Source organism: Salminus brasiliensis, chromosome 7, assembly GCF_030463535.1.
Source record: "Salminus brasiliensis chromosome 7, fSalBra1.hap2, whole genome shotgun sequence".
NCBI lineage: Eukaryota > Metazoa > Chordata > Actinopteri > Characiformes > Bryconidae > Salminus > Salminus brasiliensis.
The window spans coordinates 41,780,591-41,798,027 of record NC_132884.1 but is presented as its reverse complement, the minus strand read 5'-3'; the positions used below and the strand labels follow the sequence as shown (position 1 = coordinate 41,798,027).

Here is a 17,437-nt window from a genome sequence, read left to right as displayed (position 1 = left end):
ACTCAATTAAAAGAGCTGAAACTGTACTATAGTGAAAGTATGGTACTGTATCCCAATCTAACTCACTTAAAAGCCCACCATTAAATAAATAAAAGATAATAAATAAAAGAATGGGTTCTGAAAAATGCTTACAGATTGTGTGATGGAACTGTCTATTCAGTAAACAGAATGTTTTTATGTAACTTTGTGAGATATGTGAGATAAATGTTTATTTAAGGTTTCAAAAATGACTGAGGTCTTTGAGATGAAGACTGACAGAAAATGAAACTTCTTTTTTTACATCAATCAATCAATGAACTTTTATTTAAACTTAGAGTACATTGAGTGTCAGTGTGTCCAAGTACATACATTAAAATCCAACAATATAAGTTTCAAAAAATAAAACATGAAATGAATGACAATGTAAACATGCTATTCAAGTTATTCATAAGTTTAAAAAATATATGAAAGGTTATATATAAAAATAGCTGCAGCTTGACTGGAAGTGGTTAGAGGGTAAAAGTTTAAAATGACAGCAGTGAGCAAAGTTTCCTGAGAGTTTCCTGAGAGTTTCCTGTAGCTTATTTGTATCTTGCTGGTCCCTGGAGCTAAAAGTAGATTTTCCCAATTCAACAAAAACTCCTGATACATGAAGGCTACTCCAGTCACTGGAACGGGTCTGATAATTTGGTTATTTTCATTAAGCATTGTTGTGACGTTTGCAATGTTTGGTGGCATACGGTCAGTGCAAGCCACATGAATGCTAGCAATTTTTTTGTTCGGTAACTTTCTTTTTGTTCTTTGTTCTAAAACACTTAAATTAATCCAGCCAAGGACCCAGCTCCATTTATCTTCCGAATTTCTGAATAATAACAAGGTGAATATTTGCCAGTTTCAGGCTGAAATAATGTGAGTCAGCTTCAGCCCTGAGCTCGAAGTCCAGCTGAGTTCTCAGAACAGAACTAAATTTTGTCCTGTGAGTAATTGCTAAACCATACATGGTCATAATTCCTCAGGGAAGAGGCTGATGTTAACACACAATAGAACTCTGCAGCACCTAAATCAGCCAAGCAATGCCAGCTGGTTCCCTCCACGAAACTCTTTACGGGTTCTCTTCAGCAAAGCGAGAATTAGCCTATATGAAAATATCATGTAATACATTTAAAGGCCTTGACCTGCTGAATTTCTATTGTTTGTATTGTTTCAAAGAGAACAATGGGGGTTCTCTCTTTCCCTTTTCATCCTCTGCCTCATAAATCAAAATCTTCCTTTTCAGAAAGGCTGATGCTACAGTAATCTCGGAGGACGAGGGGGTAAAAATAGACCCCGGCAGTGATCTACTCTAGGAAAGGAGTGAAGTCTTCAGAGGAAGAGTGCTAATTGAGGAAAATGCCAGCCAAATACCACCCAAACAGGTGCAACCAGGTTCACGGTCGGATTTGCGTTAATAATTGATAGCAGACACTATGATAGCGACGCGGCCAAAACACAGAGAGTCATTATTTATAAGTTCACAAATAAGGTGCATTTCTCTTTTTTCCTCAGCAGCATGGCATTAAGCGGTTCGGTGTATTTTGAGCGTGGGAGAAGAAGAATAAGATGAAAGTAGTTCTTGGTTGAAAACTGTAGAGTACATGATATTTCCATTCCCTTCAGCTCTGAGCTTCGACAGTGAGGGTTCTGATTTATTCATGAACCTTGTGCTCGCTGCCAAGAAGCATTAAAGGGGAGTGAATGACTGAAAGGTAAAAAAAAAATGTGCTGAGGAAAGCAAATTACGTCTCCAAAATAAATCAAACACGGACAATGCACATCCCGCACCCTCTCCGACTCTACAGAAATAACAATTTGCTCTGACAAACCAATTAAGGCTTCTCCCGGTTCCTCACTTCACCTTAGGGAGAAGCCCCATGGAACATCAGTCCTTTTTGTTCTAGCTCAGACAGAAGATGCGTCTCTTGAGGAGGGTCCTTCTTATCAAGGTCTTTTATCATGGCCGAGGTTATTTGCTGGACGGTAATGACTTTTGTTTTTGCTGCTTCTTCACGGAGCACCGCAGCATGGTATACAGTGGAGTGAGTATGCTGGAGGTTCGGGCCCATCATTCAGCTCCAGATTCGAGAATCAGTGGGGTCAGTAAGGTCACAGCACTACCTGCTCACTAGGGCTCCTGTAGAGCAGGCACATGTCCACATCCACCATGTTCACGCAACACCTTCAAACGACCTTGACACCTCATAACCCATAGGGCTGCCCACAGCAACTGCCAAATTCCTCACATGAGGGCTGGTTTATTTTGCTGATAATGACCTAGGTCCAAATTCATGAGTATTCATGAATTCATGAGTGTTTTTTTTTTTTTTTTTTTGGCCATCACTAGAGATCCAGAGCGTGCAAGCTGAGAACAGCGAACAGTGGTATCGGTACAGTGCAAGACTTTTGGACTTTTGTTTTCTGGTGCAATTTATGAATAGAATACATTAAAATGAGATGTAACAGAGTTGCCAGCTTAACTCTAGTTCAAACTACCATGTCGGTCAGTGGAAAGGGACCATCATTGCAACACCACTGCACATAAATGATTCGGGTGGTGGTCCTGTAAGCAGGTATTATTTGAGGGGTGGTCCAACTGACCTCCATCCATGTGTTTGATTCACCATTGCTGTTAACAGAAATGGACCACCCCAAGACCACCAATGAACAAACATTAGGTGGTGGTCCTATATATTCCCACTGATAACCGAGAAAAAGTACCAAGAACTAGAGAGACCACCCAACACTACCATGTCTGTCAGTGGAAAGGAACCATGATTGCACCACCACTGGACATAAATGATTCAGGTGGTGGTCCGATGGACCATGAGTCTAAACTACTGTAAGTGTCCATCAATGGAAAGTGGGCACCACAGGACCACTACTGACCAAGTAGTAGTGTACAGGATGTGGTACAGTATGTCAGTGTGAGTTCCACAAGCATGAGTAATAGTGTTAATATGGATTTGGCCACTTTATTAGAAACACCTTCTGTCTCTGCAGTGTGTAGATCTACAGTTACAGTTTGAAGCTCATCATTTTTCATGTAAATGTGGGTTAGTTATCCTCTAGCCCTTCATCAGCAGTCAGTTTATCATGGCTGGCTGGCTATTTTTGGTTCTGAGACTATTCTCAACAGATTATTGTATACACCTACCTCATGCTTATATAGATGGACTATGTAGGTTTACAGTTACAGACTGTTGGCCAGGTGATTGTAACCAATGACTTAACGTGGAGTTCTACAATGACGCCATCTAAGATCAGAAAAGTTAAACATTTTAAGATGTCAGTTTTAACTGGGTTAAATTGTAAGGTTAAATCCACTGTTTGAGGCCTTGACCACAGGGCAGGGCAGCAGGTGGCAGGGGAGGTTTGGTGCTTATATAGATCTGCGTAACAGCAAAAATGAACACCATAACTGTGTACGATCTGACCGAATGATAACATGTAGATAAAGAAAAGGAGAGGGCCAAGGACTGAGCCTGGGGGGACTTCTTGAGTAATAATATCTTTAGCAGATGTATGCAAATATGGGAAATAACCACGCAAGGACAGTGTTGGTGATTCCAATTGCCTAAGGATAGATGATAAATGTGTGATAGCTATTGTGCCAAATGCAGCACTTCACTAAAGAAGAGGAAAGGACACTAGGGGCACCAGAATCAGTAGAGAGGGGTAGACTGCTATGGTGCTAGAACTGGACATCTGTTGCAAAAACCTGAGAGGACATCTACTCAACTCTACCATGTTCGCCAATGCAAAGGAGGTACCAAAGGTGGCACCACCAGTACGCAAAATATTATTTGAGTGGTGGTCGTATGGATTTCATATAATGTGCCTGAATCACTGTGTCGCAGTGAACTGGGTAAAACAATGTAATGGGACATCTTTTTGAAGAACCTGAGAGGACACCTCACATCACTGTGTCCGTCAAGGAAAAGGGGGCATCATAGGACCACCAATGAGCAGATATTATGAGTGGTGGTCCTATAGTTCATGTCTTCAATTCGCTGTGTCACAGTGAACTGTGAAAGGCACAGTAATTGGACATCTGTTTGAGAAACCTGAGAGGACATCAAACTCTACTGTGTCCATCAATAGAAAGGGGGCACCATAGGACCACCACTGAGTGGGTATTATTATTATTATTTTAGGGGTGGTCCTATGGATTTCTGTTCATGTGTCTGATTCGCTGTGTCACAGTGAACTGTGAAAAGCCCGGTAATTGGAGGCCACTTAATTCTACCTTGTCCATCATTGGAAAGGGACAACCATAAGACCACCACTGAACAGATTTATTTGAGGTCCTATGGATTTTCAATTGTGTGTCTAAATTACTGTGACACAGTGAACTGAGAAAATCAGAGTAATTGGAAATCTGTTTGACGAATCTGAAAGGACACCCAACTCTAGCCTGTCCATCAATGAAAAGTGGGCACCACAGGACCACCTCTAAGCAGGTATTATTTGAGGGGTGGTCCAACTGACCTTCACCCATGTGTTTGATTCACTGTGTCACACTCAATTCTGCCATGTCCATCAATGGAAATCAAACTCCATAGGACCACCACAGTGCAGATGATTTAGAGCTTTTCCCATGGATTTCCATCTATGTGCTCGATTTTTTGAAGAGCTTGAGAGGACACCCAACTCCACCATGTCTGTTAATGGAAATGGACCACACTAAGACCACCAATGAACAAACATTAGGTGGTGGTCCTATATATTCCCACTGATAACCAAGAAAAAGTACCAAGAACTAGAGAGACCACCCAACACTACCACGTCTGCACATAAATGATTCGAGTGGTGGTCCTATGGAGTCTAAACTACTGTAAGTGTCCATCAATGGAAAGCGAGCACCACAGGACCACTACTGACCAAGTAGTAGTGTACAGTATGTGGTACAGTATGTCAGTGTGAGTTCCACAAGCATGAGTAATAGTGTTAATATGGGTTTGGCCACTTTATTAGAAACACCTTCTGTCTCTGCAGTGTGTAGATCTACAGTTAGAGCCTGAAGCTCATCATTTTTCATGTAAATTTGGGTTAGTCATCCTCTAGCCCTTCATCAGCAGTCAGTTTATCACGGCTGGCTGGCTATTTTTGGTTCTGAGACTATTCTCAACTCAACATTGACACTGAGCTGCTTAAAGATTACCCACTTGTACCAGCAGCACATACTACCATGTCAGTGTGGCCTCTTTCCACTGACATTCATTGAGGAGGCTACAGTCAAATGTTGGAATATATACCGACATCCACACTGATCTGCCATAACATTAAACCCACCTCCCCAATATGGTGAGGGGCTCTGGCCTTTTTCAGCAGTTTGTGCTTCAAAAGCTTTTTTGTGGGATCAGACCAGATGGGCTAGGCTTCACTCCCGCCCGCATTAGTGAGACTTTGGTGCCCATGACCCTGTCACCAGTTAACCGGTTGTCATCACTTGAAGCATTTTTGGGAGATACTGAATACTGCAAACTGGGAACACACCACAAGACATGCTTGATGTTTGGGAGATGCTCTGGCTTTTGAGGCTCTGTCATCCAGCCTATCTTCTAGCCAAAGTTAGATATATATGGATATAGATATAGATATAGATATATAGCTATATATATCTATTACATGCATACATTAAACCAATAAAGCCTTATTATTATTTAAAACACTGACCAGTGGAATGACATTGACTATCTGCTTCCAGTAGCAGCAAGTGAACAGTCACTTCCAAAAGGGTGGGGTCAGCAACACTAAAAGACCTGCCACATATAAAGGACAGCCTGAACCTGAAGGTTTTTGAAGGTGATGAGTTGGAATATGAGCCCCTTTGCCAAGAAGATAGGCTAGACAACAGAGCTAGCCTATGCCCTTGGGTCATAGCATCTCCCAAACATCAGGCAGGGCAGGGCCTGTGGGGGTATCCCGGTATGCAGTGTACAGTACCTGCCAAAAGTGCTCCACATGATGACAACCAGCAAACGAAAGTGACCACCGGGAGTGAAGCCTAGCCCATCTGGTCCGCTCTCACAGGAGAGCTACTGGTGCACAAACTGCTAAAAAAGTGAATGCTAGCTCTGTCTGGTGGAGTCCATGCGCCGAAGGGTCAGAGCTGTTATATGTATTGATAGAAAAAGAGAGGGAGAGAAGCTTTACACTCCTATTAGAGCAAACTGTACACCATGCTAAACCAAGACTGAGAAAAGGTTACGCCGTACACTGCATTAAATGTGTAGGCATTAAATATTGACATATGCCGCGGAATGTTAACATTGCGATGAAGTCTGTCGGACTGCATATATATATATATATATATTTATTTATATATACGCAGTGTTTCCATGACCCTTATTAACACTGCTGCCTCCGAGCCAGAGTGAGGGGAGCTGGCTGAAGTGAGCATGCAATATCAAAGTCATGACCCCAGCAGACAGCAGTGTGCTGGGGATGTTCAACCACACCACCTGCTCCATCTATCACCCTGATCTATATCACCCTACTGGAGATTAAGTCTCCAACCTTCCAGTGATGCTGCTGCTGCTGCTGCTGATGCTAGGCAATGAGGCAGCGCATAAGCTGCACTCAAGCTCGGACTGGAGACCTCATTACTGAGTGTTTCATAAGCATGCAGGAACCTGAGCTATATATACACATTAGCGCTCCCTCAATAGATCCCCAAACTGATTCCGTTATTTACTGCTGTGTCGTAGACTGATCCCTGATTCTGATCTGATTAAAACGTCATCTGTTATTTATGTATGGGGAATATGCAGGGGAAACTAATCAATAGGGCACAAGTTGTACAGTATCTGTATGTCGAGTAATTGAGGTCATTTATTGATTTATTTGTGTGTGTATCTACGTATTTGTTTATGCATGTTATAAAGAATTTCACTTCAAAAAAAGAATGGACATTTGGACCATGGAGCTGTCGAGTGTCCATGTAAGGTTAGGCATCATTATAATCTATTAAATGTAGTGTATACTGAATTTTGTGTTGTAAGAATCAGAAAAAATGTTTGATAATATTATTATTAAATATGAATATAAAAGTATTGCATAATGCGACAAAATACATTTCTGTAATGGGGTTATTTACTTGTTTTTTTTTTTTTTATCCCTTTCCGCAGACCTATGAGTGGCCTCTTCTCCTGTTTAACCTTTTTTTCCTATTAATAATATTGCTTATACTTATGTGTAATGTTACAATATTTTCATTTTAATTTATTTAATTTAACAGGCAATACTAATTGCTTACAATCAAATTTCACATCACTCTGGTTGAGAAAAGTAACAATAATAAGAGCTTAACAATTCAAATTCTCCTCTGAATGATCTTGGGCATTCAATTGAAGAAAAAAAAAAAAACATAGGGCATCCAGCAACAAAGGAAGCCTAATGATTTTTTTTATATGGATTGAAATTCAGCTCATAGAAAGCTGATTTGTTTCACTTTTACCAGTGAGGATGTGACTGTGCCAGATTTAATCCAGAATGGCCACTAGGGGGCTTTGGAAAGCGGCTACAAGAGGCTACTATAGCATTTCCATAAGCAATAGTGCAAATAAAGAAGACATTATTCTTTCTACTGAGGCATTTTGCCCTGTTGTATTCCTTCTGAGGAAGTCCTTCCTTTCTTTTGAGTCCTAGTTGTGCTGAACTGTATCAGTAGACACTGATGTTACATGACAAATTAGGGCAGAGGTGTTTTGTCTGAGGTGCCTACTTTACAAAAAATCAATTCCAAATTTCTCGCATGTGAAACTGGGTTTTGGGAGCAGTTTGTTGACAGAGCTGTTCTCTCTCTCTTCCTCTCTACTGTGTCTGGATTCCTGTAAATAAGTAAATGGTCAAGTAAATAAAGTAAAAAAAAAAGTAAAGCCTGTTACCAAAAGATTTTGTAATTTATTCATCACATTTTATAGTTTCTTGAACAATTTGTCTATCATAGCAACCTAAAGGCAGTACTAACTTTAGGAAAATTCTAACAGTGTTGAGATGATTGGCTTGATTCCTTGATTCCGCATTACAGTAGCTAATAGTAATTTCTGCCAGAAAATAAAAGTTACTGTGGTGTTGCTTTTGTTGCTGCAGATAACAAAAGCTACTGTCAATCACAGTGTCTGAAATGGCATCCCAGTCCTGATCAGGCAGAGGTTGCTCTCTAGCTTTTCACCTTATTGCAGGGTTTTCATGCATGCTGGAAAATCTGGAAAATTATAGATTATTTTTCCAAAATGACAAAATGCTAAAAAATATCCTGAAAATCTTTGGGACATTATGGAAAGGTTGAACTAGTGAGCACAGATTTCTTTTTTACAGCTACTGATGCTTTATTATTGAACACCAAATGTTTTACAGGGGGACTTCAGAGCATCTTACAGGACAAATTTGCATATAGTTGTAGGTGTTGAATTGTAGAGTCACTTTTTTAACATTGTGGAAAAGTCCCGTAAATAAATGTTTTTCTTAAAAAAGAGTGGGAACCCTGCATTTAAATTATGGTTCTGCAATTTTTAACACTTACAGATAATTTCACAGTTTCAATATTTGCAGTCAAGCTGCAAAGCTGTACCTGTCCATACTTTCACAGATATTCATCTCCTTATCTGTTTCTTTCTGGTCAGTGTCACAGTGGGTCCAGAGCCTACTTGAAAACTTTGGGCACATGGCTGGAAAACAGCCTGGACATGGCGCTAGTCCATCCCGGGGTTCCACACCCACCTATTCACTCACATCTAGGGGCAATTTAGCATGGCCAATCCACTAACCGGCATGATTTTGAGGGTTGTAGGAAACCTGGAGTACCTGGAGGGGAGTGAGGCTCGGACCCACAACACAAGGTCCCTGGAGCTGTGCAGCACTTACACCACCTACTGCACTGATCACGATTCATATGTAAAAAAAAAAACAAACAAACAAACAAAAAAAAAAACAATTCAATTACACCATATTGACAAAAGTATTGGGACACCTGCTCATTCACTGTTTCTTCTGAAATCAAGGGTATTAAATAGAGTTTAACCTGCTTTTGCTGGAGTAACTGTTTCTACTGTCCAGGGAAGAAGGCTTTCTACTGGATTTTGGAGGAGCATTGCTGTAAGGATTTGATTGTATTCAGCAACAAAAGTGTTGAATGATCACCACATTTACATTTAAGGCAGACACTCTTCTTCAGAGCGACTTACGAAAGTGCTTTATTGTTCACTCAGAAAATACTCTTAGCTAGAGTTTGTATAGACTAGAACACCAAACGATTCCTCTAAGCTTAGATACTACTAAATACAGAAGACACACACTACACTCTGCCTGAGTACTCTTGGAAGAAATGGGTCTTCAGTCGACGTTTGGAGGCAGCAAGCAACTCTTGCCCACACCTGTTTATCTTCTCCAGAGAGTCCTATTCTATTGGCAGCACTTCTCTACAGGAATTAGTTCATCTGTGTCAGCAATGGGTGCAACTTAAAGTAGCTAAATGCATTTGAATTCATTAGAAGGGGTGTCCACAAATATTTTGACATATTGTTTATTTCCCCTACTGCTAACTAATGCTAGCTAATTTGTTGCTTAATGTATTTTTTTTTATAACCACTGGTTATATGTATTTTCTTACCTAATCTCACCAGGAGATCATACCGTTGTATTGTAAACAATGATCTATGTTTTCTGAAAATGCTACGCCAAGCACATACTGGACTATTTATACGCTTATACACCACTGAACATACTGAACAGATGTTACTTAGTGCTTCAAAAAAAAAGAACATCCTGAATGCAGAGTGAGTCATCTCTGTTTATTCAATTCAAAAAAAAGAAAATGACACATATTTATGGGTAAATTAATATTTCCATCTTAAGTACAGATTAGATTAGGTCAGAAATTCTAAATTCCAATATTTGCTGATGTTCTTTCCATTAACCTTAGTTGACCTTTAGTCAAGAACAAGATCTTTTGGAAGACTTCTCAAAATCTTCAGGTGGGACAGCTGTAAAAACTAATTGCAGCAATATTTCTATCTATTCAAGTAGAAAATGACCACAATACAATAGATGACCATCAAATCTAAAACAGTGGCTTCGTTCCAAATCCGTACCTTGCATTATTGAGTGAACTGTGAAAGGCAAAGTAATTGGACATCTGTTCGAAGAACTTGAGAGGACACCTAGCTCGAGGCTCCAGACTGCCGCTCTCTGATCTGTTGGCATATGACACTATTATGGAGGCATGTGTGGATCCTCCAGATTGCTCTTCAGAGGCCAATCGTCAGCACGGTGTGTGGCATGTTTATAAAAGATCCTCGTCGAAAAAACTAGTCGTGAGTAAATCATCGTTTTGTTCGCCAAACCGTCTGGACAGCACTGCCGTTCAATATGTCTTTTGTTTGTTAGTGGCTCCAAGAGTAGCGCTGCTCCGGCGTGATCTTTCTCTTAGATCTGAACAGATATGAGGTTCCTTTTTCAAAGAGAAAATTTGCGACTGTCGTTTTCCAAAAGCTTCCAATTGACCCAGTTTAACCCTCAACTTCTGTTAGGATTGGCTTTACTTCTTCAGTGTTTTGAGGGTCTCAGAGACCCCAGAGGGCCGAATTAATATCCATCCCAAAATGATTCTAATCATTTTCACTGAAATTATATTTTAATTCCCCTTTTTTCTAATTAAAACACAAAATGACTGGTGCTTTATATATATATATATATATATATATATATATATATATATATATATTGTGCATACAGGAATATATAACAGTGAGAGTGTCTACCTGTAAAACTCTATGTAACATCAGAATAAACCCAAATAAACATAAAGTCAGTGGTCAGTGAGAGTGTCTACCTGTAATTAACTCTATATAACATTAGAATAAACCCAAATAAACATAAAGTCAGTGATCAGTGAGAGTGTCTACCTGTAATTAACTCTATATAACATTAGAATAAACCCAAATAAACATAAAGTCAGTGATCAGTGAGAGTGTCTACCTGTAATTAACTCTATATAACATTAGAATAAACCCAAATAAACATAAAGTCAGTGATCAGTGAGAGTGTCTACCTGTAATTAACTCTATATAACATTCTCTGTGAACTCCAGACACTATATGGATGTGTTCAGTTCCACCAGCAGCTCACTTGATTTACCTCAGCAAAGAACTGATTGGATAAACTAGGTGTTGGGTGGGAACTGGGAACACTGGCCTTTCTAGAGGACAGTTTTGGAAATGGCTAACACAGTAACAATCACAGCAGAGTATGTTCTAGGTTCTATATAGTACTGAAAAGGGTTATTTGACACTCATTGGCGCTATATACAACATATATCTCTATAAAAGAACCATAAATAAAGATTTTCCACCATAGAACCAGTGCAGAACCATTCATCCAGACAAACAACCATTTCAATATTCAGACAGATGTTGGAGTTGTCCCGATTCCCCGTTGCTTTTACCAAAGAACCCTTGAAGAACCTTTTTTTATAGAGTGTATCTGTACATGCGTCCAGGCTCCAGTTTTGAGAGGAGGAGTTTAAAGCCACCAATCAGAGAATTAGAGCATATGCAAATGTAACTCACTGAACCATATTTCACGGCGGGCGTCTCTGAGAGGCAGACGATGTGTAAACATTATTGTGTGTCTTTCAAAGAGGGTCTAAGGTGGTCTACAGCACCTCAGCATAGCTCCCTAAACCTCATACAACCTTTTCCCAGATACATGGTCCAGAAAAAGAGCCGGAATGGGTGTAGCATATGTTCCCACTTCCCACTTTCACACACACTCGCACACACACAGTCACACATAGGAGCAGACAGGTGTTGGAGACCGTTATAGCCCTCCTGAAATCTCATTTACTCCTGAGACATTCTTGGAGAACGGAGAGAGGAGAAAAAGGCGAACTGGGAGCGACAGAAATTCAGAGCCAGCCTCCTGGATTTTCTGAAACCGGGTCTACAGCACTGCCATCTGAGGAAGGACGCTCTCTGATGAATAAGTCTCCCATCAGTCAGTTTAGGAGGAGACGAGGGCTGCGTCCAAAAGCGTGGACCACTGCACACTGTAGCAGTCTTGTTAGACTCGTGGTGGGCTATGTGGTATGGTACAGTGGTACGGAGGGTTTGGATGAAACCAACATGAAGCCAAAAGGAATTAAATAGGAAATCTGACCAGCAGCCGCTACAACCTAGTGACCTTCCACAGAAGAGAGAAGAGCAGAATTCAGAGATTTCCACAGCTGCACTTCCCAGATTTAGCCAAGGAAAACGAGGGGAGGTGCATGCTTGGAAAGTGAAGCTACAGCAGAGCTTCAAATGACCTCTCACTCACTTTCAGACAATCTGGAATTCGAGAAATTCCAGAATCATTCCAAACTAATTCCAGAAGCTTGTCTGTCTCACTAAACCTCTGTCTTCAGACCATGAAAATATGGTTCAAATATAAACCCAAATCTAATCCCACTTCACTTCCAGACAGTCTGGAACAGGAAGAATTCCAGAAGAATCCCAGCAACATTCCAGAACTTGAGTATCTCACAGAATTCCTGCTTTCCAAGCATGCAAAGCTTTCTCGTAGCTCTACTGTGCACCATGCACCGCTGTGCCATGCAACAGCGCGAGAAGGGCGACCTGAGCAACTTCGCACGCGCCGTGAGACATCGCCTCGCGCGCTACCGCAGCATTCCTTGTTATCCAGGATGTATTCGGAGGAAACACACGCGCGCTCTTACCTTTAGCTGAAGGTCGAAGGACGACTGAGCTCGTGCTCTGCGCTCCGCGCTCCGCGCTCGTGCTGTACTCGGAGGGTGAAGGATGCAGGAATAGGTGGACCGGAGAGATGCAGGGAGGGTAGACCGGACTGGAGCTCTCGGCCACTGGCGGCGCTGTGCTACTGAAGCGGAGCGGAGCGGCGCGGCGCGGCGCGGCGCTGGATGGATGGATGGATGGCCGGACTGCTGCCTCGGTTCCTTCAGAAAAGCGCGGACACGGAGCACTGCGAGGAGCTATAACCTGCTGGAAACTCCTCCCCTGTCCTCCTCCCCCAGTGTAGAAGATCTGCAGCTCAGCCAGCAGACCGAGAAGCACACTGTGACAAGGTGATCATGTCTGGGGATTATCCACACACCTCTTTAAGGGATATGTAGAAAAATGCAGAACCGTAAACACACAATAATAATAACTGTTTGATGTCTGGTTGGTGTCTGGACAGATTGTTCTAGGGGTGTGAAGGGAAACCTGTTGTAGATGGTAGAACAAATGGCACCATAATGCTGAAGCAAAGAACCCACTTACAGTATGCAGAACCTTGTAGGAAATGAAAACAGACAGTATTATATATAATGTATATTTATTAATTTCTATAATATATATATATATATATATATAGTACATAAAAATGACAGGTAAACATTTTTTTGTTGGGGAACACTCTCACTACAAAGAAAAAATATATATAAAAAAAAATATATATATATATATATATATAGACCAGCCATTGGAGTTGGCCATGATGGGAACCCTGAGACCCTGAGAGGAACCCCTGTATTGAGCTCTCTAATACTGCCATGTATCATATTGTAGGGTATTTGACTGTAGTTTGTCAGTTGTGCTGCCTATTGCATTTATTTATTTGGTTGCTAAAATAAGCATCTATCTAATGAAGGGATTAAGGTATCCAATTATAGACCATCAGATACTATTTATTTAATGCGAATTTAATAACTATGCATTCTATAAAAGTCTATTAAGGTCTAAGACAGCCATGCAGATTGTTTTAAACCATTTACCCTTGTCTGTATGTTTCTAAGTAAATATGTTTCTGAAGGTGTTTTTGGCATGAAAGTCTCACTAATCAATCCACACATGCAAAGAAATTGAACCATAGATGTCCATAAAGTTTATGTAAGTTCTGTGTAATAATCAGAATCTCATTATTTCGCCAAGTCTGTTACACATACAAGGGATTTTACTTGGTGTGAGCAACACAAGTACATTTACATTTACAGCATTTAGCTGACGCTCTTATCTAGAGCGACTTACAGGGTTACTGGTATTACAGAGGAGGGTCAGTGTAGTGTTAGGAGTCTTGTCCAAGGACGCTTATTGGTGTAGCACAGCACAGTCATCCAGACCGGGAATCAAACCCCAGTCTCCCACATGGTGTGGTAGCTCACTGGCAGGTAGTGGTGTTACCTGTTACGCCACACCATTATGTTTATTTGTTTTTTTCTAATGTTATATAGAGTTAATTACAGGTAGACACTCTCACTGACCACTGACTTTATGTTTATTTGGGTTTATTCTAATGTTATATAGAGTTAATTACAGGTAGACACTCTCACTGACCACTGACTTTATGTTTATTTGGGTTTATTCTAATGTTATATAGAGTTAATTACAGGTAGACACTCTCACTGACTTTATGTTTATTTGGATTTATTCTAATGTTATATAGAGTTAATTACAGGTAGACACTCTCACTGACCACTGACTTTATGTTTATTTGGGTTTATTCTAATGTTATATAGAGTTAATTACAGGTAGACACTCTCACTGATTCTGAATAATCAGAATCTCTTTATTTTGCCAAATCTGTTACGCATACAAGGAATTGTACTTGGTGTGAGCAATACAAGTTAATTTATTGTATTTAGCTGATGCTCTTATCCAGAGCGACTTACAAGGTTACTGGTATTACAGAGGTGGGCCAATGTAGTGTTAGAAGTCTTGCCCAAGGACTCTTACTGGTGTAGCGCAGCATAGCCACATAGTTATGACATGTAACAAACAAGCAGACCGTTGACAAATATTACACTGAGAGTAAAATACACTAAACAATAAATAGAATAATACGTTTTTAAAAAGTACTAAAATAAAAGAAAAAAAAATAAATAAAAAAGAAAAAATAGACTCTTGTGTACAGATATATTAATATAAGCATTTACAGAAAATAATAATAATAAATAATTATAGTGCAAATGTTATGCATGTTATGTATCAATACTGTGTTGCAGTAAAAATGAAATGTCGCAGGGAAAAAGTACTGAACACACGAAGAAAGTGAGGTGTAAAAAGCCATGGAAATGGCCATGCCGACACCAGCAGAAATCTATCAGTAATTAGAAAGCAATCCTGACACTTAGTGCAAATTAATATCAGCTGGTTCAACTGATGGCCCATAAAAAGGTGCCAAGGTGCCACACAATAAACATCTCATGATGGGTAAAAGCAGTGAGCTTACAGAAGAATTTCCAAACAAACTACTGAAGGTTCCAGTGAGCGATGTCAGGCTGTAATTTACAAGTGAAAAGAACATCATAAACCAAAAACCGGTCACGACCAGGTCCTCCCCGCGAGATTTCAGACAGAAGAGTGAAAAGAATGATCAGAAGAGTTGTCCAGGAGCCATGGACCACCTGTCCATAAAGGTCTTGGACAGTCATGCAAATTAAATGAATTTAAAACCATTTACCTCAGGAGTAACCACCCCCTTTTTTTTTAGTAGTAGTAGTAGTAGGTGTGTGTGTGTGTGTGTGTGTGTGTGTGTGTTGTATACAATACAATCAAATCTGTATTGTTGAACCCTGTTGACCCCAGGACAAACAGTTTTAGATGCCTGTCAGTCTGGATAAAGGTTCCAAACATTTTTAGCATTTGATGAGTTCAGTTGAGGATCTCCACTCTCCTCAGGCTAGTAGTATCAGACTAGTATCAGACTGCTGGAAGTCTGATGTAAAACCAATGGGAAAGATCAGGCCTGGCACAAACACCATCTATACAGCTCTGAACCCAAGATAGTAGTGTCTTGGTATCTGGCATCAAGATCCTTTAGTTGTAAAGTGGGCGGGGCCTCCATGAGCATCAAAGCAGCTTGGGCGTCCATGACCCTGTCACCACTTCACCTGCTGGCCCCTTCTTTGAGCATTTTTGGTAGGTCCTGACCACTGCATACTGGAAACACCCCACGGAAAGACCTGCTTGCTGATGTTCTAGAGATGTTCTGACCCAGTTACTGTCTAGAACATCACATTCTGGGTCCTGTCAAAGTGTCTCAGAATTTTATGCTTGGCTATTTTTCCTGCTTCAACACCTTCATCACCTTCAAGATCTGCACCAAGAGCCCTTCGAGGTTCGAGTACGACTCGGCTCGACCCGCCATCCTTTAAGATCCACGGAAGACGAGCGTCCAGACTTTTTTCTGTCCTGCACCGAAGTGGTGGAACGAACTTCCCCTGGGTGTCCAACGCTCGCTGTCTTCAAACCCAGACTGAAGATCCTCCTCTTATGAGAGGACTTGGGTGAAGAGTATTATGGTCTCCATATTGACTTGTGTTTAGTAGAGTCTAAGATTAGAGGGAGATTAAACTAGCTGAGGTTCTTCTTGAGTAAACAGTGTAAATGTAACTGACCGTTCACTCACTGCCTAATAGATCCATCCATTGAAACAAGATGATCAATGCTATATACTGATCGGTGTATATACACACACAGTATATACCACTAAGTTAGTAGTAGGTAAGTAATCACCTAGTTAATTAGAAAGTTCCTAAGGTAATTTGTTTTGAAAATAGCTTCGCTACCATCAAGCTACTAGTAAAAGTTGCTAAGTTAGTAACTTGTGCACTGTGTGTAGGTAGTTCCTCCCCAGCACAGGTAGTGTGATGGTTTGGGATGCTTTGCTGGGTTCCTTGCCACGCAATTAAGGGGACTATTACTTCTGCTATGCATCTGAGAAATCTTCACCACAATGGAATGTTTATTAGTCTTTAAGTGGTTAGAAAGTGAGTTGTTTTAGCTGACGCTCGCTAGTGTATTCTGTTCAATAAATAAAGGGAAGTGATGTAAACGAGCTATTTAAATTACAAAAGAATTCTTAATGGGAAATTATACAAAAGAGTTTATGGGTTCATCATTTAATCATAATGACAAGCATACAATGCACATGCAATTAGCCCTGGATAATAAACTCACCGTTTCTATTTTATTTGAGTACACTTTGGTTGGGATTCTATGGGACAGTAGGTAGGATTGCTATGTCACACATTTTCCATTTACTTTGGGTTAGAAATTCCAGTGTAACCAGAGTGATGAGTTACGAACACAACACTAAACGATCCGAGTGCCGTGGAGCTCCTTATAGCTTATATCCTCCACCTTCTAAAGAAGAGGACCTGGATCTTCGGTTGAAGATGCTAAATTTAAAACCTCCACCCAAACGTCCGTACGTCTGCTCTTACCATTTTGCGGACGTGAACCCATCACCCAGAGAAATGGCTCGGTTATGAAGCGATATGATCAATAATGAGCAATTCGGAATACTGTACAACATTTTGCTCTGAAAATATTTTGTTGAAATGTTACGTTTTTTCCCCCTCCTGAAGGTCACTTACAAAACACAACGTGTCCAAAAGTATGTGGACACCCGATATCATATC

At 40.6% G+C, this 17,437-nt stretch overlaps 1 protein-coding gene across 1 annotated transcript in view; it reads right to left on the bottom strand.

Annotated features, from left to right (window-relative positions):
- The window catches only part of cntn6 (contactin 6), a 184,701-nt gene extending 171,738 nt beyond the window's left edge, over window positions 1-12,963 (bottom strand). The window contains exon 1 of the mRNA XM_072684920.1: window positions 12,734-12,963. The gene's annotated coding sequence lies outside the window, so the exon portion shown is untranslated. The remainder of the gene's footprint in view (window positions 1-12,733) is intronic.
- Between the last annotated feature and the right edge of the window lie 4,474 nt (window positions 12,964-17,437).